The sequence below is a fragment of the Equus przewalskii genome, chromosome 7 (genome assembly GCF_037783145.1).
Source record: "Equus przewalskii isolate Varuska chromosome 7, EquPr2, whole genome shotgun sequence".
Lineage (NCBI taxonomy): Eukaryota > Metazoa > Chordata > Mammalia > Perissodactyla > Equidae > Equus > Equus przewalskii.
This window is the reverse complement of record NC_091837.1, coordinates 27,279,723-27,303,002: the sequence shown is the minus strand read 5'-3', so window position 1 is coordinate 27,303,002 and position 23,280 is coordinate 27,279,723. Positions and strand designations below refer to the sequence as shown.

At 44.0% G+C, this 23,280-nt stretch overlaps 1 long non-coding RNA gene across 1 annotated transcript; it reads right to left on the bottom strand.

Moving 5' to 3' along the window:
• Positions 1–19,054: 19,054 nt before the first annotated feature.
• Positions 19,055–20,901, bottom strand: LOC139084479 (uncharacterized). Its single transcript, XR_011541887.1, has 2 exons — positions 20,765–20,901; positions 19,055–19,225 (listed from the first exon to the last, which is right to left on the bottom strand). It is a non-coding gene; the product is annotated as an uncharacterized lncRNA (long non-coding RNA).
• Positions 20,902–23,280: the final 2,379 nt, after the last annotated feature.

Here is a 23,280-nt window from a genome sequence, read left to right as displayed (position 1 = left end):
TTTCTTTTTTTGGTAGTAACTCAGTAAGAAAAGAGACAAATGCCCCTGACATCCCAGATAGGACTTGGTGTTCTCCTGTTAAACACGCACATTTTCAAAAAACATTGATATCAGAGAAACCTACTCTGTGACCAGGATGGATGACAACAAGGACACTCCAAATGCAGACAAAACCCTCACCCTTGCCAAGGCGCAGGTCCCAAGCATCTGCCACTCCCCTCTAATACAAGTAACTGCAGCTTCTTTACCAATGACAGCTTCAGTCTTGCCCCGGGCTGTCCTCCTCCCAGATGAGTTAGAGGAAGATGCCCAAACGTGAAATCGCTCCTACAACCTGAGAGCATCCTCTCCAGAGTAAGTTCCTCTTCTCTGAACTCTCTCAAAGTCAGCCACCTCCAGCCCAAATCTCATAGGAGGCTCTTTCTACCAACCTCTCACTGAGAGGCTCACGGTTCACCACGACGTGCAGAGTAATAAATGCAACTTGTTCTGGTGTTTTCCTAGTGGCCTTTGGCTGTAGGGACATTGTGTCTGGCACTTGGTAAATATTTGAAAGTGGATTCATAAGATCAAAGAATAATTGTATTAAAAGATTTTGCCATGATCAGGTCCTTGGAATGAGTGAAAACGGAAAAGCAAATTGATTAAAAAAATCAATAAGGGGCTGGCCCAGTGGCGTAGTGGTTAAGTTCACGCTCTCCACTTCAGTGGCCCGGGGTTTGTCGGCTCGGATCCCCGGCACAGACCTAGTACCGCTTGTCTAGCCATGCTATGGTGGCATCCCACATAAAATAGAGGAAGATTGGCACAGATGTTAGCTCAGGGCCAATCTTCCTCACACACACACACAATCATCATATATATCATATATAGTTAAATATGAAATATTCTCCTACAACATCAGTTGCAACTTAAAATAAGTGATAAAAATAAGAAAACTCTAAAGAATAGAAATTTCAATTCCCTACAAAGTTTTCTGAATTAAAATTCCAGCATTGTGACTGGTGGAGGAATAAGACCTCCTATTGCTGAAGGATGGTTTTAAGAGCTTGTTCCCATCCCTCCAGGCCCAGCTGTGCCACTTTCTCCTCCTCCAGGCAGCCTTCTCTGACCACTGCAGACCACACTGGCCCCTCCTTTCTCTCACCTCCAGGTGCTGACCCTACAGATGGGGAGAGCACTGGGCTATATCAAAGGATGCCAGCACCACTGCCTCCAGGGACGCCAGAGGGAATGGAAAAGAAACAGGACAGGTGCTTCTCTGTGTCACCCAATCCTTGTCCTGCAGGTACACGGGGCTCAGATCTTTCAAGAGAATCCAGAAATCTCTATTTTTATTTGAAACCTCCAGAGTGTTAAACTATTTTATTTTTTAAATTCCTAATGAGTTCAACAAAATCATTCACTGACACCATTCTGTCTTTGGGCCACCATGCTGCCATGTTTGATTTAGCCTAAAAGTGTTCTGGGTTTCTTCCTACGGAATCTAAGCAGAGAGTGAACGTCTTGAAGACAGACTGGCTTCCCCATCTTTGTGCCTTTTTGTCCTGCCCCTACCGCTGTTCCCCAGGACAGAGCAGGTCATATGCACCTATTACCTGGTTGACAGTTCAATGAAATGGACTTAGAAACAGTGCGAACTGGCAGCCCCAGGGAGGCATTCAAACCACCAACATATTTGATTTGACTTCCTCATGCTATACTTTCTCTCTTTATTTTTTTTGAGGAAGATTAGCCCTGAGCTAACTGCTGCCAATCCTCCTCTTTTTGCTGAGGAAGACTGGCCCTGAGCTAACATCCATGCCCATCTTCCTCTACTTTATATGTGGGATGCCTACCACAGCGTGGCGTGCCAAGTGGTGCCATGTCCACACCCGGGATCTGAAATGGTGAACCCCAGGTTGCCAAAGCAAAGCGTGTGCACTTAACTGCTGCGCCGCCAGGCCAGCCCCCAATCCTCCTCTTTTTGCTGAGGAAGACTGGCCCTGAGCTAACATCTGTGCCCATCTTCTTCTACTTTATATGTGGGATGCCTACCACAGCATGGCTTTTGCCAAGTGGTGCCATGTCCGCACCCAGGATCTGAACCAGTGAACCCCCGGCCACTGAGAAGCAGAACATGCGAACTTAACTGCTGCGCCACCGGGCCGGCCCCATATAGTTTCTCTCTTTAACTGGATATGCAGGTCTCAGATCACGAGACGCTCCATATTCGTTGATTTCATTCGTTATCCAATAAGTATTTTTATGGTGGCTCCTATGCACCAGGTGCTGGAAAGAGACAATTGGTAAATTTTCTTAAGAAGGTAAAATTCCTACGTTTATTCAGCTTGCATTTTTGAGGCAGAGAGACAATCAGTAAATAATTGAACACGTAATATATCAGATGATGGCATGTGCTAAGAAGAAAAACAGAAAAGAAGAAGAACAGCGAGTATGTGGCAGCATGAGGGCGGGAGGGAAGGCCCCCAATTAGAGATGGAATGGACAAGGAGAAACTCACTAAGAAACTGAAGCTTGAGTAAAGACCTGTGGTGGGTGAGAGATTAAGCTCTGTGTCCATCTAGGAGGAAGAGTACAGGAGAAACAGCTTGTGCAAAGGTCCTGAGGCTGGAAGGTATCTGGTATCTACCAAGCACAGCTGAAAGGCCAATGGGGCTGGAGCCCAGGGAGCAGCAGCAGGAATACAGACAGGATGGAAAGGTCTGAGGAGTGAGGGGTGCGCGTGATCCCGCAGGGCCTTAGGGGCCTTTGTAGGAACTTTGGCCTTAACTCTGAGAAGATGTGAGGCCACCAGACAGGATTGGGCTGAAGAGTCTGGGATCTGCATTCCATTGTAGCTGCACTGTGTCCCTCCCGGGGCTCTGGCAATGCCCAGGGTGTTACTGGCTTGGCGCTTGGCGGCCCCTCCTGCACTCTTCTTTTTCTGGCTCCAGACCCAAGTCCTTTGTTTACATCACCTTCCTGCTCCAGGCAGACTTTTGATTTTGCTGTCCCAGGGCCAATGCAAGATGTGCAAAAGGCAAGGATATCCGGGAGCGAAGGGTGACACATTTTCCCTGGGTCACCATCTCAGAGGGCCCTCCCCATTCTTAGAGTTTCCAATTAGGGAGAAATTAGCTGTCAGAATTTCTATGCCATGACCTTAAAAGGAAATACAAAGCAAAAAACAAAATAAAAGTCAAGAGCAAAAGGCAAGCATGTTTGTTTGTTTTGGCCTGAGTCATGGGGATTTCAACCCACAGGACATTAAAGAAACGGGAAACAGTCCCACCATTCTTTAGAAATCTCCCAGCCTCACCAGTGATACTAAGGTAAAGACGCATTAATAATGCTTTACAGGTCAGAACAAGCTAAATGTCAGGTACTCACACCTTTATCCTCCAATGTTGACCTTGGCTTTGCAACTCTCTTCGGTGACCACGTTTATTAACGTTAAACAGAGCTGCAGTCAGCTAGCTCCTCAGGCCTCTCACTGAGCATCGCGAGTGTGCAAGCACTGGCCTAGGAGTCTATTTCCTGGTAAGTGGCGTCATTGGTGGGACTCACTCTGGTGGTTTGTGTTGGCTGCTGGGTAGGGATGACTTTGAGCTCCTCCGCCCCCTTCCCCTCTGAAATTCTCGGCTTCTGAGGTTCACTTAAGGTGACCAGATTGAATCCTGTCCCTGTGTATTGCTCTCTGGCGTTTTATTACTTTCCCTGCCCCTGAGATTGACTGTAGCGACCTCTCGTTTGATGTGGTCCAGCCGCACTGGCCTTCTTTGACCTTCAAATGTGCCTCTTTATCCCTGCCTTGAAAATCCCTTAGATATGTGTGGGGCGGCTTTAAAGCAAAATAGACGTAAATATCAAATGTTAGTCTAATAGCTACTGCTTGCTGGGTGCTCACGAATGCTTGGTGCATTGATACGGTGCATCGGCTCATTTAATTACAGTGAACAACTTGTCCCGATTTGTCCCTCCCTGTTCCGTTGAGGAGCTGGAAGTCCCAAGTCGCGGGAGCCTCCTCGGTCCGAGTTAACCAGGATGGGTGGCCACCCTACATTTAATGCTTGAGACAACAACCTTGCCAGGCAGGAGCCAGGACCGTCCCATTTTACAGATGAACACTACTGAGGTTTAGAGAAGGGAAATGATTTAGTTAAATGCCCCCACCCTCCCCCAGTTGGAGTGGTAGAGCTTGGTTTCAAAGTCCTGCTACTGCCCAGTCTCCCTCAGGCAGAGGCGCTCAACCAACTGTTCTCAACTTGGCCTGGGCGTGGATGCTTTATACAAACGCCCCAGGTGGCTCTAACGGTAACCACCCGAGGGCCATTGCCATAGAGTTAAAAACACAGACTCGACCTGATTGCCTCAGTTGGCATCCTGGATAGGCCCCTTATTGATTGTGTAAATTTGGGCAAGTTTCCCAACATTCTGTGCCTCAGTTTCCCTGTCTATAAAAGAGGGATCACTATAGGACCTAGTTCATGGGACCGGTCAGAGACTTCAGTGAGCAAGCCACTGTAATGCTCTTGGAGCAGTGCTGGGCGAAGAGTAAGTTCTAAGCAAGGGTAGCTATTATAAGATAATGGTCTGCAAAATGAGAGAAAGGAATGTAATATAAAGATTCAAATCATATAGGACCTGTATTATTCATTTTCAGACAAAATGTTATTAAAGTTTAAAACACTGTCATGGACTCAAACAGTGCCGTCTCCCTTGGCACTTTGGAGGGGACGTTCTCGCTGCCTGGAAGAAATTGAAGTTCATGTCTTGGGCTGCCGCTCTCATTAATATTAACACGGACACGACTACCTTCTCATCCAAAATGTGAAACATAGATTTTAATTTAGTTCCATGGGTTCCTGCAGGACTGAGGCGACACACTGGAAAACACATTAATTAGGTTTATTTCCCAGGAAGAAATACTGAGTTCCTGCAAACAGCCCAAGGTGGAGGGAATGCGGGCTGTGCAGGTGACCGAGGGCTGCAGGGCTTCGTGAGAGATATGGGGGAGGCGGAGTATTGCTTTCCCCAGAGCCACGCGCCCTTGCTCAGAGGAGGTGCGTGATCTCCAGAGGGCATCCTGCAGGATGAGGGGAGATGGGTGGAGAGGAGTCTGGTAAATTTGCTCCAGTTGTACATATGCAGTGTTCAAGACTGTGTCCTAGATTTTCTCCCTGAACCACCCCAACGTGGATTCTCCCAAGTCAGTAAACGTTGGCTCCATTTTTCTTGTGACTCAGGGCCAAAACCTTAGGTTCATCCTTGACCTCTTTCTTTCTCTCCCATTTCGTATTCCAATCCATAAGCAAATTCTACTGAATCTTTGTTCAATTCTATGCTTAGAATCTAAACCACTCACTTACCATCCCCTGTTCTCACCACCACATTCTCTCCTCTGGCTTGTGACAAAGTCTGGTAGCTGGTTTTCCTATTTTTTAATCCTTGCCCCTGCTTCAGCCCCTTGTTAACATAGCCACCAGATTCATGATTTTAATATGGAAGTCAACCGTGTCGCTCATCTGCTCAAAATCCTGCAGTGGCTGCAACATTACTGTGAGTAAAAATCAAAGTTCCTACAATGCCCTGCAAGGCTGGAGGAGCTGCCTGGTACCTCCCTGGACTCAGCTCTAACCAGCCCCTCTGTGCTCCCTGGGCTCCAGTCATACTGGTCCTGCTGGCCCCCAAACTCTCCAGTCACACCCTTTCCCCAGGACCTTTGCACATACCATTCGCTCTGCCTTGATGCCCAGAGAGTCTGATGACTCCCTCACAACCTTCAAGTCTTTGATCAAATGTCACTGTTCAATAAGGTCTTCCCTGACCCAACCTTGGTAGACTAGAGGCTCTCCTCCACATCTGCTGGCACTCTTTATCACACTTCATCTTTATTTTTCTTTAAACTCCTTATTGTGATTTGATATATAAGATATTTTCCTATTCACTGACTGTCCACAGCCACTAGCACACACCTTCCCCGAAGGCAGGGACTGTGTTTACTGTGATATTCCCTGTGCCTAGAACATGGCCCAGCACATGGCAGGAATTCAAATCTGTGTTGAATAAAGAAAAAGATGAAAAGGTGTTTCTGAATGAAAAGGACCTTACTTCCACCTCTGGGAGACAGAGATCGCATAGGTGGTTTAGGTAAATAATTCTCAAGTATGTTTTTTTTGATGCATTCACCTTTTGGGCTTGACATATTGACTTACTGGGATCAGATATGGGCAGTGCAGAAAATAACATTTTTATAAACAATTGTTGACAGTGTCAAATAGTCTTTTTTGGTTAACTCTAACAGAAGCAAATTCTGGTTTACTTAACTACAACAAAAAGACACTTTTTGAAATGATATGAGAGTACTTGAAGGGAAACCTCAGAGACTCTCAGAAGCACCTCCCATGAGGTAATTTTGGGGAAACAGGTTATAGGAATGAAGGAATTGTTTCTTCAGGATAATACAGCTGGAAAAATCAGCTACAACCATTTTTAAATTCTTATATCCTTCTCCTTACAGCTCGGTTTCCAGAAAGAGTTTGACTTGCTCAGCCAGACTCAAATTCTCACCACCTGCGTGGGTGGGGGGTTAGCTATATGAATGATGCCTCCAAGGTTTCCCACAGTATCTTTGGGGAGAGAGAATCCCCCAGAGAAAAACAGAGGTCTGACTAACCCTGACCACATCAGTCGGCGACCACAACATCAAAATACTTGAGAGCCAAAGCCAGTGGAATGTTCTGTTCCTGCGTTAGACCAGGCTGGGCATGTTTTCTTGTTCTTGTATTAAATAATACTCGGAACAAGCACAATTTGTCTTCTTGCTTTAGGGCGTACTTGACTCAGAAAGATAAAACTATAAACAAGCTAAACCAGCGTACTTATCATGATTTACAGTTTTCTCATCAAGACTTTATCCAAGACCTTTGCCTCTCTGTACCCACCGATTCAAAACCAATCTGGACTAGCTTGCTGCCATCTAAGACTCACCTTAAAATCGCCCAGCCTAGGCCATAAAATCCTATAAAAATGCTTCCATGACTTTTCCCTTCTGTGCTACCAAGACTCTGTTAGTAGAATGGCGCTCTCTCAGTTCAGTGGATATGATATTTGGTATGGATGGAAAGGATACAGGATGGAGGTAATGTTGATCAACTTAGCTTAGTTGATTAATAGCTTTTTCTAACAGTTATCCTAAGAAGTTAACGTCCTACGCAGAAGTTCAAAGCTACTGGACAAGAAACCAAAGGCTGAAACTCCTAACTAAAGGTCCCTCTTCATCTGTCTTATCGAAGAATCAGAGAATGTTTCCGTGGTGCATTCATCAAAACTTCTATTAAACCAGACTCTGAGTCCACAGCAACCCTTCTCTGTCAGTTTTAAAACACACGGCACAGACTCTTCTGGTCTGAGTAGGATCTTAGAGGGTTAATTAATGGACTCACGAGTGAAAATGTACAGAGGAAGGAGGGAGATGTTTTGCATCAACTGGACACACTCTGAATGCTCTGCGCAGGCTCCCCTCCCTTGGAGTTTCAACTCCCAGGTTCAGGTGCAATGAACACATGCCTTGTAGGGGGTAAGTCACGGGCATCGGAGGGGTTACCTGTTGAAGTCAGTGATTTCCAGAATTAGGGTGAACAACTGTCCTGATTTGCCTGTGAATGGCGTGGACTTAGTACTGGAAATCCTGGATCTGGGAAATCTTTTCTTTCCAGATAAATTTGGATTATTGGATTATTGTTCACTCCAAGTAAACTATGAGTGGGCAAGAAGGGTGAGTTCTTGTGTCCTGGCACCCAGCTCCCATGAAGCCAAATGCGTGACTCACAGGCATCGACAGGCTTGCCAGTCATCAACATCATTCGATGGATATTTTAAATGCCTCGGCATTTTTTCTCAAACACCATAACAACAACCTAAATTTCTGCACATCAGCCGTGTACCAGGTCAGAAGACTAAGGTGGAGAATTTCTGCACATTGGGAATAGCAGAGCTCCCTGCAAATCACCTCATCTGCCTTATTTTTTCCACAGTTAAACTGAACCCAGGGCCATAACTCACGCTCCTGTGCCATGGGAGTATCTTAAAGCCATCCTTTATCATCAACAGCATAAACCCCCAGCTCCCAACTGTGAAGGACATGAGAAGTTGTGCGACCACAGCCACTTGTCATAACACAGGTGGGCTGTGGGCTGACGGCTGTAACAAATGACCTCTGCACAGTGTACCTTGAGGTTTGTTTGTTTACTTCCTTCCTCAAGATTTCTGTCATTGTCGTCACATTTTATCATGGGAGAAATCCTCAATAGACTGTTGGGGCACAAGGCTGCCCTGACGTATATTCTAATCCAAACAACAAATCTCGCATTGCAAATATTTCAACAGTTAGTCTGCGACCCTCGTCTCTGGCGGCACGTTGGAATCATCGGAGAAGTTTTTGTTGGTTAGTTAGTGTTGTTTTAACAGTGCTTATGGCTGGGTCTCATTCCAGAGAGCAAGTCACTGTTTCTAGGGGGTAGATTCTGGGCATCGGCACTTCTTAAAGTTCCTGAGATGGAGGCAGGGTGGTGAAGCACTAAATAGACCAAATCAAGAAAAAAAACCCAAATAAACAAAAATTCCAGGGTTAGGCGGATTCACTTTATAGGTGTGATACTTTACTTTCAAATCAGTGGTGCTCACTGACTTTATTACACAAACACAAATGATTCTGTAAAACAAAGATACACCCATGAGTCTCTTAGGCCTGTGACGCTTCCCAAATTTATAGAGAAAGCCAAGCCGAGGGCTGCCAGGCTCAAGAAGACGGGTGCCCCCTCCCTCATGGAGCATCCTCCAGGTGTGCCAGCTCAGGAGAGGCTGCAGACGGCAAACTTCTCTTCTCCGTGCTGACGTTCCGCCCAGCTGGACACCGGCAAAGCTAAGCCCTAGTGCTGATTCCCCAGTTTTCAACAACCACAACAACAACACAAGGACCCTGATCACTGGGCAGCAGCTTCTCTTCAGAGAAAGCTTCCTCTCCTCTAGCTGCAGCTGTAATTTCTTTGTCCCCCCCCAGCGGAGAAGCTGACTTCATGAACAATCAGCCCAAATTTGGCCAGATGTGACCAAAGAGGCTTTGTGCATGGTGGGACGAGATTCTGGTTGCTCCATTTCCCCCTAACAGCCACACCCCTGACTCTCTCTGTCTCTGTCTCTCCAAGGGACTGCACCCCTGGGTGACGTTCCCACGTTTGGATTTCCAGTTACCACAAGTTGACAAGCAAATGCTAAAGAACCTTTGCTCCTCCCCTCTGGCTGAGCCCCTGACACTTTGTTGAACATGTTAGATCTACCTTGATGGTTTTTTTAAAAAATGCCCATCTCCTACTTACCGCTGTTTCCTGGAAGTGTTCCTGAACCACGTCCTTTTTTTGCCGTCACCCAGAAAACCAATCACTGAGATGACAAGATTGCATCAGAGAGAGGGTTTCAGTCACCAGGCAGCCAAATGAGGAGACGGATTTGAGACTCATTCTCAAATTCACCTCCTCGAAAGTGGGGACTCAGGGATATCTATGGGGCAGGGTGGTCTGAAATGTGCAGAGAGGTGATTGGAGGTGGGGAGAGGCGAGGTAACTGATGATGTGCACAAGCAAGGTCGGACTCCACGCCTCTTCACAGGACGCATGTTCACAAAATGGCGGCGTTGGCACAATCTGAGCGTGGAGTTTTTAGCCTCTTGATGTCAAAAAGTTCACTTGTCAAACATATGCATGGGCCCAGTGGATGGCTTGGTGGTCTCTACTGGCCTGAATTGGACAAGGGGTCCTAATTCCTGAAAAACAGCTAAAACATCCGTTACCATGGTGACCCAGTGGCCAGGGAGATGCTGTCTGTAGGAACTTAGTGGGAGTCAGATAGCATATTGCTGAAGCACTACTGTTAACAATGGGCGGGGGAACAGCTAAAAACTGTAATTAGTAATTACAAAAAAACATATATCCCTTTAGTTACTACCTACCTAAGTATGAATGGTCAGCTGTTTACCAGTTTTGGAAATAAAGCTCTACTCTACCAAAAAAAAAAAAAAATGACGATGGCTTACAGGAAAAGATCCTTTCTCCAGGAAGGTAAAAATAGGAATTACAAAAGAAAGCAACTTATTGGCATGACAAAGGCCATTGGTAGGGGTTGGAAAGAATATGAGTCTGGAATCTACACCTGTTGAATCTTAGGTTGCCTTCCTTTCTCAGTCTTTCAAATAACTTTCAAAATAAAATCTTGCCTTGGCAAAGTCATGATGTCACAAATGGTAGGATTTCCTTCTTTTTAAGGCTGAATAATATTCCATGGTGTGGATATGTCAATAGCCAAGAAATGGAAACAATACAAGTGTCCCTCCACAGATGACAGCATCTTGCATGTCACAGCACCAGCGACCCCCAACCTCTGCAGGAATTAGATGATGGCAGTAACATGGAAAAAGAGCAAAGACGTCATCATCAGAGAGTCTTGGATTCCAATCCCAGCTCTTAGGTCGCTGTGTGACTCTAAGACAAGCTCCAAACTTCTTGAATCGCCAGGCCTTCAACTGTACGGACTGCAAACCATCAGTGCTGCCCTACTGATTGACAGAAAGAATATACAATTTCTAACACAGTACCTTACACGAAGTAGGTGCTCAGTTCTCGGAAACAGACATACATCAGCTTGGAATTCTTTATGACTTATTGCCATCAGGGAAAGCAGGTCTGAAATTACAGCCAAGCACAGATGCATCATCCAAATGCGTTCAATCACTCGGGAAACATTGATCAAGGCCGTCTCGTGGCGCTCATCTTTCCAGGTGATTGGCCTCCTCAATCCGAGGAAAGGCCGTGAGCTATCCATCCAGCCTCCCCCCTGCCCCTTGCTATGTTGATCGATGGGACAGATGGCACCACTTATGATAAGACACTAATGAAGTGACGCTGGCTTTTATTAAATATCACAAGCAAATTGTTCATTTATTCCAGAAAAAGAGCATGTAGAAAATATACAGTGAGTGTGGCTGATTAATTTAGTTTTTATTCAAAAGCTCTCCGACAATGAGTGACACCTAAATGTGCTTAATTCATTAACAGTCTTGAGATCAGGAACAACACTTTGTCAGCAGGAAATACTTCATTTGTTAGCAGGATGCAAAGGGAAAGCATCTGGGTGATGGATTGCAAACAGACCTGCCTCTGGACTGGTGTTATCTAATAGTTTACAATAACGGGGCTGGAGGAGGGCTTTTTTCAGGGAAATGCCTAAATCTGCAGATGAGGCTAAGTGCTTCTGAGTTGAAAATATCAAGGGAGAGAAACAACCTGAAGGAGGCTCTCATACCATGAACAGAAAGAAAATGGAAGTCAACTTTCACCATTAACAAGAGCACAGTGCCTCAGTGTAGACAATAAACGATTCAGATAGTTTCAGAAAAATACCTAAATACTGTTAGGGGCATCGTGCAGGGTGCCAAGAAAACTTTAGATCATGATCAGAAAATAAAAACTGAAAACATATTTCCAGAGGAGTGTGTGTGTATGCGTGTCTGTATATGTGTGTATGCATGTGTCTGTGTGTGTATGTGTGTGTGTCTTACATGTGTGTGCCTTGTACGTGTACATGTGTATGTGTGGGTGTAAATGCCTGGATAATAATTGCTCTGAAGTGGTTTATATTATCAGAAAGGCTGTGGCTACACCTAATGGAGATTCCTTGAAAGTTATTTATTTGTTCATTTATCTTAACCTTTTCTTGTGGAAAATTTCAGATCTACGAAAGTGGGAAAGAGAAGATTGAAACCAATCGTTCCTAAGTTTCTCCTCATTTTGTACATCTATAAATTCCCGATTATAAAATTAGGTACTCTGAAAGAAGTCTTTATCTCTTCTCACCGCTCTCTCAAAGGGAACATTTTCATTAATTTCCGGTTTATTCTTAACGGATTTCTTTTGTTTCTTTCTCTTTTGTTTGTTTTCAGGCTCTCTCCCTCTTTCTTTACTTCATTTCTTTTAAATTACCAAATAAATACTCACATATTAACACCGACTCATTGTGTGTGTGTGTGTGTGTGTGTGTGTGTGTCTCCTGGAAAACACTTAAGAGAAAAATGTGAAATTATTTGCAAACACTTCCACAACCTTCCTTTGCGCTGGCCTTGTTCTACAGCACACTTACGCTGATGACCTCATCTCACCCTCTCCTTAATCCTGTGCTGCTGGCATCACTATGATGCCCGTTTCCAGAGAAGACAACTGATGGTCACACAGCTGTGAAGTGCCCAGATCTAAGCCGGGGCCCCTGCTGGCCCAGTTCGCACGCTCGTCTCCCAGCCCGGCTGCCTCTCACTGAAACAGGAATAAAGGCTCCTGCAACGTCAGCACCGAGCAAAGAACATTGGGGTGAGTTGAGGTTTAGCTCACGTCGTTCTTGTGTCAGTTTATTTTTCCCCACTTCCTTCCTAGGTTCGCCTCCTCCCTGCCTCCTCTGCTTTGCCAGGAGTCCTCACATTTGTCCTCGGTACGTTTAACTTAAAATAGCCACTGTTCAACTTAGCGCATTTTTTAATGCAAAGTGAAATATTTGGTCATATTTTTTTGGTGAGAATTCTTCATATTGTCTCTTCCTCCCCACCTCCCTCGGCCCCTGTCTCGTCCCAGTAGTATTTCCGTATTGCTCCCACACTGTTTATTTTTTGATTTTTCATAATTACTGTAGGACAGTATATCTAGAAAGTTCATAGTAAAGAGAGGCCAAGACTGTCCCAGGTGGGCCATGAGACCTGGAGTTTGACTTCTCCCCAGAAAACAGATCTCGGCAGCTGTGGGGGCTGTGCGATGTCAAGCCTCTTTCCCGTGGAGTCACAGTGCAGCCCCTGTGGGATTCTTCGCTCAGCCTGCAATCTGAGGCTCCTTGAAACCCAGTGCATTTCAGGAAATCTTCTATCATGGTCGGACCTACCCCATTCCCATTGTTACAGCAAGGGATTTAGAATTTAAGATTCAGGGAGCTCCTTGACCTTTAAGAAGCTGACTTTCTCCTGGCTTTTCCCCACATCTACCTTCACAGCATCGTCTCTCTACTTCCCTGTGTGTCACGAAGTCTCCTTAACCTTCAGTGCTTCATTTAACACTTTCTTCTTTTAGGAAATGAAGATTTACCTGTTTTCTGACTTTACAAAAAATGAAGTTTGACTCTTGTTTCTTATTCTTCTTTTGTGTGTGTGTTTGGATGATTTCAATAAGAAGTGGAGAAGATGCTAACTTCGTCTTTGCATCTTCGAGTTGGAACAGCCAAGATTTTGTCAGATTCTGAATGTTCTGTTCATCTTGCTAACATCCTATTTTTGTTTGATGAATGCCTTCTCAACTATCGATATTGATAGCTCTTTGATATTAATTGAATTATTGGATCTTTTTCTGTCCTTTCTATTGCCTTCTCTGAATTTATTTTGTTCTGTTTGTTGTTTTAGTCTGTGTTTTAAGGTTAGAAGTCTCTGCTAAGCCCCAGATAGCATTCATATTTAAAAGTAATGCACTGCAACGCTTGCTGTCATGTTCAGTGGGGCCTGTTGACAGGTGGTCTTTACTGCTGGATCATCAGCAGGAAAAGTGCAGTGTTTTGCCTTTGGACCCCAACATGTCACTATATGTAGGTCCCTTCTCTTAGGACTGTCTAATTAATTTCAACTACAATTTAATTTTAAGAGGCATAAACGCCATTTCCAGTGTTCCAAGAGTCCAGTGTATAATGTATAGTGCCTGTTATTATATCGACTTTCGCTTTTTCTACACTAGAGCTCAGCACCTCAACTCTCACCTCCTTTGGTGTCTTGAGTCCGTGTTAGTACAAATTCACCAGAGTCGAGCTCCCGTGTCCGTCTCTCATCCCGCATCTGGAGTGGAGAGCAGAATTCCATCAGCAGAGGACGGCAGAGGGGTGTGGGCTCTGGCTGTCCTCGTTCAGATTTTACAACCCATCATCCTGGTCTGCTCCATCTCTAGGCCCCACCTCCCAAGGCACTGGCATCTCTACTTCTGGGCCTTTCTTGAGATTCTAGAGCAGAATAGCTCTTGTCGCTGCCCTTCTCTGGAGGCACCAAGACTGCCTTTCCTGGACCAACACTCAGTTATCGTCCTCCCGTATTTGCTTTGACAAAACTGTGTTGATACGTCCACTCTCTGTCAACTCCTCCCTTCCTTTGGTGAAGGAATGAAAATAAAATTTATTTTCACAAGGAGTGAAAATAAATGTACGTGTTAATCTTCCATGTTTAACTGGAACTTGCTTCACTTAATCTTCCTATAAATCCTGTAAATTAGTCATTGTGCCTCATTTTATATACATGGACACTAAGCCCCGCAACAACTCAGAAATTGGCCCCAAGTCACACAGCCGATCAGTGGTCGGGGCAGGACTTCCTGAGTTTCTCCGTAGTACCATCCGTCTTGCCTCCTCAAAAGGAAAAAGTGCATGTCAGGAAAGATCTCCAAAACGTCAGGAAAATAAGACCAAAGCATTTAAGGCATAACGTAGAACACAGAATGCGTGATGAAATAGACTCAGAGAAGAGAGGGGAGGAGAGAAGAAAAGCAGTAGCCATTCTAAAGGACAAGAACTGAGTCTTGGCAGCAGACAGAGAATGAATGGTCCGGAAAGTGTTGGCAATCATTTACATAATTAAAACTGAATGATTTGTTTGCAAATCACATAATATTTAGGGGAAGGATTCCTATTTGAATCCTGGCTTAATTTAGCAACCTGCAAAAGGATTCAGGATGCTAGAAGGCAAAGGCATCCTTGGAGAAAAGCTCAAGGTACTCCACAGTCTTCAGAGAGATGTTTGGTGCTGTATCATATGCTCCCCCCACAGAAATAGCCTCAAATTCCCCATATCATGCACTCTTTGACTTCATTCTATGATCGTAATAATCTTTGTTTCAATAACTTAGAGAAAAGCCATTTACAGCTTGAACATATTTTCCTCTCTTACAAATAATGATTTTAAGAACCTCAAGGATGTTTTAGAGGATTGTAAAATGTGCATTGCTTTGACTGATGCAGAACTCGTAAGTATTCAGATGAATATTTCACATCTTTACAAAGCTGATTCATTAATATGTAAAAACGGAATTAGAACACTTAGTACAGGGTGAAAATAAGGATTTGCACTTGACTTTTGCAAGGCTACATTATGAGGAAAGCAGAATGTCATGGTGGTTTGCAATTGAACATTTATATCTCTGCTGCAGTAAAGAGAGGGGAATAGAAAAATGAAAAGCCAAGATTATTTTTCCAGCAAAAACAGGAAATCTCTGGTACAAATTAGGAAAACTTGAAGATAGCTCAGTAAGGAGATGATTGATAAGGTGTCAGAGAAACCATTAAGGTTAGGGCAAGACTCTGGGACAATTACGAGTGGGGGCTTTGAGACTGGAACAGAGGCGGGGACGGGAGGGCTGTGTGGAGAGAGTTGCTGAGGGTTCTGGTCTCTGGTTCCAATAAGCAGAGAGTTTTCAGACGCCAGTCACATGCCAGGTTGTCACCTTTGCTTCTGACCAACTGGCTATAAACCAGAGGTTCCCACAACCCCTCCTTGGGTTCAATTAACTTGCCAGAGTGGCTCCCAGAACTCAGGAAACCAGTTTACTCACTAGATTACTGGTTTATTACAAAGGATATTAAAGAATACGAATCGACAGCCACGTGAAGAGATACATAGGGTGAGATTCCAAAGGACTTCCTGTCCTCATGGAGTCTGGGGCCCAACACGGTGGCAGGTGGAAGCCTTCTGGTTTCCCCAGCCTGGAAGCTCTCTGCACTCCCTCCTTTTGGGTTTTTATGGAGGCTTTATTACATAGGCACGATTGATTAAATCATTGACCATGGTGATTGATTCAACCTCCAGCCCCTCTGCTCCCAGGAATCAGGCATTTATTCCTGGTTGTTTCCCCTGGCAACCGGTGTCCATCCTTAGGTGCTTTCCAAAAGTCGTCTTATTAACATAAACCCAATTATGGTGGAAAGTGGCTTGTTATGAATAACAAGATACTCATTTATTTCACCTTTATAGCTTTGAAGTGATTTCAGGAGTTGAGGACAAGAGACCAAATATTATAATAAAAGATGCTTCTATGCCCAGGAAATTTCAAGGGTTTCAGGAGCTGTGAGCCAGGAATTGTGGACGAAGACCAAATATATATGAGACATATATTTTGGTCATCTGAATGACCATATATATATTTCTTATAAATCACAATGTCACAGTCACATTATGGGAACTGAGATGCTCCAGCCTCACTCTCCCTGTAGACCGAAACCAACAGGAAGCCAGAGGGTGAGAACTGAGTCTGCTGTGACTCACACGGGTCTGTGCTCTAGCTGCACGCTATACATATATATGTAATCTATCATCTATCTATCTAGAAGTATTTAAGTACCTTGAGATATTTTGAAAATTGGCAATATTTGTCTAATTTTATTAATGTTTTGTCAATATCTAGGAATATCTTAACGCTCTCAAAGAAATTTGTCAATTAAGTGTATCACAGGGAAAAAGACTAGAAAAACTTTCATGTTCATTTATTACCTACTTTCTGTTCATATTCATAGTTTAATGTTGGAACGCAATGGTATATTTATGAGAAAAACTATGACTCCATTATTTCACTTCATTAAACTTGATTGGCCAAGGGTTTTGGAATCTTTCGCTTTCTCCTTACATTCGAAGAGAACAGTGACACATACATTTTGCACATCACATCATTATTTCCTTGGGTCTCCGAGAAACCAATTCTCCTTCCAGCCCACGAGTTCTTTGAAGAGTGGACTGAGAAGCTCGCACAAAGTCGAACATGGAAACAACCTGGAGCAAAGAGTTTTCTTTCAGGGAAAAAGCTTTACAGACAAAGAGACCCAGCAGCAGAACAGGGTGACGGCTGAGCCTGCCGGCCTGGAGCTGGACCCGTCAGGATGCGCTCACTCATGGCATGGGAGACCTGAGGGGAGGTAGCCCAACTCACAGCAGGTTTTTTATCCTACTTGACAGCAGGTCTGAAATTGGCAGTTTAGGGCTGATTCGGTGGCTCCACAAAGTGGTCTTCATCTTTGCCCGCTCCTCCTTGCTCAGTGTGTCAGCCGTGTGTCACTCTGTGATCGTTACTAATTGGTACACTAAGCATTCTCTGCCCTCCACCTGCTCCAGCATCAAGTAAGGTTGTATCTGATCCCTCTGGGGTTGGATGGGGACATAAGACCGATTCTCTCTAACGACTGTTGGGTGGAAGAGACAGGTGCTGCCTCCGGGACAGAGCGTGGATTTGCTAGTTGGAGACGTTCTGAGGTTCTCTCTGCCCACTGGTATAAAAACAGCACAAACCAGCAAAACTAATGACAGCAACAACCATCGCGGCCTTCGCCATGGTGGCTACTCCGGCAGGCTGAATCTGAGCGTCAGTGAGAACCAGAACCCCCAGCCCGTTTGCAGTGGACAAGTGGTGCAACATGGAGAAAATGCCATTTTAAGTCCCTGAGATTAGAGGATTGCTTGTTACTAATTACCCAGTTCTGACCGAAAGGAGGTTTCTGCGCTTTGACCACGGCATCTTCACACAACAATGGCAACCATCAGAGAGGCATTGTGTGTGTATGTGTGTGTGTACGTGTGTCTGTACGTGTGTGTGTGTGTGTTTGGGGTGGGGGGAGGTCTGATCCTTTTGTGTCTCTCTGTGTCGTTATCATGTCTCACTCTCTGAATTGGTCTCCACAGGTCCCACTGGCTGTCATTGGGCTATGTGGCCAAGCCTACGGCAGAAGAAGTCAGGAAAGCGTTCAGCGGCTGTTCCCCATCTCTCATCCCTGCAGTGGGAGCAAAGCTCCTCCAGACAGGTAAGAAGAGAGGGCATGGCTGCTGAATGTGCAAGCAAGAGGGTCTGCCCCAAGCATCAATGTGTAGGTCATGAGGAAGAAAAAGAGCCCTAGTAGTTAAAACCTGGGGCTGAGGAGACAGTTCTGGGTTTGAGTTCTGATTTCTCAGTTCAGTATTGTTTGACCCTGAGCCTCAATCTCCTCATCCGTGAAACTGAGATGTGGTTGGAGCTTCCCTCATAGGGGGAGGTTAGGGAGTTGAGGGGGAGTTTGCGCGAGTTAAGCGGCCTAAAACATGCAAAATCAAAGTCCCAGTGCCCAGTGGATGTTACAAGCAGAAACACAAAGGGGAGAAAGCTGAGTGCCTACTCTGTGTCAGGCATGGAGTGAGGCATTTCACAAATTATATTATCATTTATCATCCCACTAATCCTTTGAGAAGTAATGTGACCCTCCAGTGTCACAAACCTGGGAAATGATAGTAACAGGCTCAGAGTTTGCATGTAGAGTGGGTACAGAAGGAGGAAAGGGCAGCTAGAATCAGAAGATGGAAAGGAATTATGCGAAGTTTTTATTAGACAGTTTCTTAAGCATGGTGGATTAGAGACCTTCAGAGAAAAGAGCAGCCAATGGAAAATTACATTAGGAGATGCAAACACAAATCCTTATTGGATTGAATGAGTAGATAGGCCATTTTTTAAATGATAAAAAATCAACATCTGTGTGCTAAAACCTATATTTATCAGATGTACTCTAAAAGAAAATTCAGTTTAAAAAAACCCGCTAATATAATCCCAAATTTAACTGAGTTAACAAGCAGTGTTAAAAACAACAAATTATATTTTAAAATCTTTTTGTCAAGTTAATAGGGCGATTACATTTAATACTTTTAATTTTCTAAAATTAATTTAAACCAAATTATCTCCACTTAACTAGGCATAATAATAGAATCAAACTAATAGAGTTATTTTGAGAAGTAAATGAGTATTTATGAAACTGCCTACGGTTTATATTACGTGCTATTTAAGTGTAGGCTATTATTACTATTATTAATAAGTTATTTTAATTTTGTTGTAAAGTTCAGAAGCAAGTTGCTCTTAACCTTGAAGAGTTTTAAAATGGCTGGGTCATTTTCAGGAGAACCTAAAAACAAATAGCTTAGGGAAGCTGTGACATTAACACTCAGACATTAGCATCTGTAGAAATGTCTCCTTTATTTCCAACCCGTTGGAAATGCACTGGTGTGCTCACCGCAATGCCGATATCAACGTCATGGAAAAAAGAACATAGGCAAGAAGTATTACTCTTGTCTGTTTGGCCGCTTCACTGAAATGTATCTTCTGATAGTGTCTTCATCAAGGGAATCCTTGCCAAGAGGAAAAAAGAAAAGAAAATATATATACAGAGAGAGAGAGAGAGAGAAAGAACTAAAATACACACGGACAGTACCAAATACACTGCTAAGTAAAGCGTCTTTTAATTTTGAATATGAACAGAGAGAAAGGATTGGATTCATTTTTTACTAAAAAAATAAATAAAGGAAATGAGTTTCTCTAAGGTTATGCATAGCCTTTTGGGAGTCAGTAATTAGACATCTTCCACTCAATTTTTAAATGGCTTTCTTGAGATATAATGCACATACCATACAATTCACTAAATTAAAGAATAAAATTCAAAGTTTTTAGTATATTTATCAAGTTGTGCAACCAAGACCACAATCTAATTTTAGAATACTTTCATCACCCCGAAAGAAAACCTTGTACCCATTAGGAGTCACTCCTGAATCCCTCCTGGGCCCATTTTGTGGCGAACGCTAACCTACTTCCTACCTCTCCGGATTGCCCAATCTGGACATTTTATGTAGATAGAATTGTACACTATGTGGTCTTTTGGGACTGGCTTCTTTCACTCAGCATCACCATGTTTTCAAGCTTCAGCTATGCTGTCGCGTGTGTCCATGCTTCACTCCTTTTTATTGCCAAAAAATACTCCATTGTGTGGGCATATGACATTTTGTTTATCCTTTCATCTCTTGACTGACATTTGAATTGTTTCCATTTTTGGGGTATTGTGAATAATACTGCTATGAACATTCATACACAGTTTGTATGTGGCTCTATATTTTCATTTATCTTGTCATTCAATTTTTAAGCTACTTTTTTCCCTCTGATGATTGCAATACTTACATTTATCCACCATGGTTAGGTTTTCTTATCCATAAGTTTCAGTCTTTCAATATTTTTAATTGACTGCCAACAATAAATTTCTACTGATTACAATAAAGTGAATGAAAAGTCAATGAATCCTTCTCAAATTCGCATCAATAGAGTGAATCCCATTTTTAACTCAATGGAGCTTTTTAATGTCGAAAGCAGGAGATATTGTTAGACATAATTGAAATCTCTGCCCGTTTGTGTCTCTAAATAATGAAAATCCTCTCAAGTGTCTCCACCTGGTAATAGTTAATTAAAAATATTGTGATGATTCATTCATTCAGTTTAGTGCCTTCTAATTATCCTCAAATGTTACAACAAAAGGGTGAATTTTCTATGAACATGAAGCTTCAAACTCAATAAAGATAAAGTCCTGAGCCACAAAATATGAGGCTCTCTTTCACTGAAATGGGAGATGAGACCGTTCCAACGGGCTATGGTGCTGCCCCCAGGAGCAAACCTGGAGTGCCCTTGACACAGTTCTCCGTGCCCCATCCTCATCCAGCACCCGCCATGATGCTGCAGGAAGAGGGGCGGGGGTGGGGGGGTGGGAGTTGCATAGCAAGGGAGGGGCTGGGTGGAATGAGGATGAATTTGCTTTCCTCTGGTCAGCCAGGTGCTGAGGACCCAACCCACCACCCTTAGATGTAAATTTGAACGGAAAACAGAGGGGCCCCTGAGGTTGCTCTTACCTTCTCAGATCTCTGATCCAGGAGGGAAATACAGGAAGCTCTGTGTGGCAGGTGTCCCCTCCTTACCACCAGGACATAGGGGCTTTGTGCTGCTTTGCGGAGAGAGAGTTGGTCAAGCACTCCGGTGAGGAAATAAGATTTAAGAAAGTTAACGTAACAACCATAATAGGTTGGAGAAAAACAGCACTGCCCCGAAGCACCTTTTTATCAACCCTTTAGGAATCCTTGCATCTTATTTCCCCGTCAACAACCAATGTTTGGAGAGGTAAGTTGGCAGTGAATGGTGTGGTCTGTGCTGAGATTGAAATGATTTAATACTGTGGGTCAAGGAATGAGGCTCCTGTTGCATCCTGGAGGTGTCAGGAAATTGAATGAAAGCAGAGGTGGTGCCCTCTGTGCCAATGGGACATAGCCCTTTGGCATTTGGTGACAGCAGGCTGTTTAGGGATGACCTGTGAGGATGTTCGTCCTATTCCCTGGGGTCAGGTCAGCAAGCCCAGGTGGAAAACATGTTTTCAAAGTCCTTTGGTTTAGAAATTCTTTCATGGTGCATCCCTTCCCTGAATCTCTAACTCCTGAATTATTTTCTTTGGCTCTGAACAAAGGCAGCCTCTGCCCCTCATTTGTTATCTTCTAAAAGGCAAGTGGGTTGTGATTTTTTTTCCCCTCAGCCCAATTAATTTAGCTTGAGGCTTTTATATTTTAATTAAAGTGGCAGTTTTCATAAATATTCATCAAACACAAATAAGTTTCCAGGGTCAGCAGACCATGCGGCAGGAAAGAAAGACATGGCTATCTTCCCTTCCCTGGAGCGAGCTCATGCTCCTGAATGCATAAGCAGCCTCCCTGCCCGGAGCCCGGTGTTCATGTGTTTGTTCAATAAGAATTGATTGAGATGTGTGGATGGAACCTGAGGATGCAGACTGAGCAAGCCCTCTCTGTCTACCTATATACCTCTCTGCATATCTACCCACCTACCTGTGGTCCAGCTACACCTACACTACACCTACACATACATCCATAGCTCTACTCCTCTCTCAACAGGTATGTATGCTAGATTTACACACACACACATATGCATTCATATACACATATGTAATGCACATATATGTAACATGTATGTGTGTATATAAAGTCATAGAGGTAGAACACACAGTTAGGGGAGAGAGAAGAGGTCTAGAAATATATGACAAGGTGTTACACTCATCCCTTCTTCTGTATGTTCATCTTTTCTGTTAGTCAGGATAAGCTAGGTTTTGCTGTACACAAATTTTCCCCAAATCTTAACAGCTTATGATGCAAAATTATGACTTAACATTGCATGTCCATTGTGAATCAGCTGAGGTTTCAGTTCACATTTTTTTCTTTCTCTCTGGGACCCAGGATGACAGGGCAGCCACTTCCTGGAGCATTGCTGGTCATTGTGCCAGAGAGCAAAGAGAACGTGACAGGACACACTTGATCTCTTAAAGCTTCCTCACAGAAGCGACACGAGTTATTCCTACTCATGTCACAGACCAGAGCACTTACACACTGAGTTCAGGAAGCTGAGGATGTCTGATCCTCCTACAGGCAGGGAAGAACAATGCAGGACACGGCACTGTATGTGGGTGAACGTATGAAACGTGAATGGTCTAAATTTTCTTAAAGACACATGAACTGGTTATGTACTAAGAGATAAGGCAATGGAAGTAAACATCAGAAAGAGAGCTCACTACACATTACCAGTGCCATGGGTCCTTGAGGGCACAGGAGTGGCCTGGATTGATCCCCCGATCTCAGTGCCCTGCGGAGAGATTACGTGGAACAGGTGCAGCCAATACTTGTGGAAAAAAGAGAAAGGAAGGAAGGGGAATTGAGAGACACTCCCTGGGATGTCTCTTCGGTGAGAAGAGAAATAAGGAAAGTCTGGTGGTCGGGGTGAACCGATCCTTCCCTCCTCAGCATGGAGCGACGGAGGATATCGAGAGTTCACTCTGTCTTATTCCTGGCCTTCTGAAAGTGACTACTTTGAACTGATTCTCCTCTTCCTTCTGGACCCTCAAAGATATTGCTCAGAGGCCCAGCTGAGAACCCCAAGCAGAATAAATGTGGAACAGCTGATCGGAAGGGTCTGCGTTTTGTGAGAGTTTGCCATCCCATTGTTAACAATCAAGGAAGGCTGAAGTTTCCTTTGATCCAGATTGAAACGAAAGGGGCCAAGAAACCCAAACATTAGTTCAGAGAGAACCTTGAGTTTAATTGATGTCACCAGTCTGAAAGGTGCGGGGAAGCGCAGTAAGGACAGAGGATTTTTGCTCAATCAGGTTAAGATTTTCTCCCAATGCATACTAACAATATTGTTTACTGATGAATTCTAGCCATCTAATTGGTTCCAACTGGTGATAAATAACATGAACAAATGATGTTGGCTTCCCTGTTCTAAATCACTGCCTGACTTCTCTAGCAATACCAGGAAGGAGAACACATTAGTCATTTAAAGTTAGAGAAGTTTTGAGATTAAAAGACTAATTTAC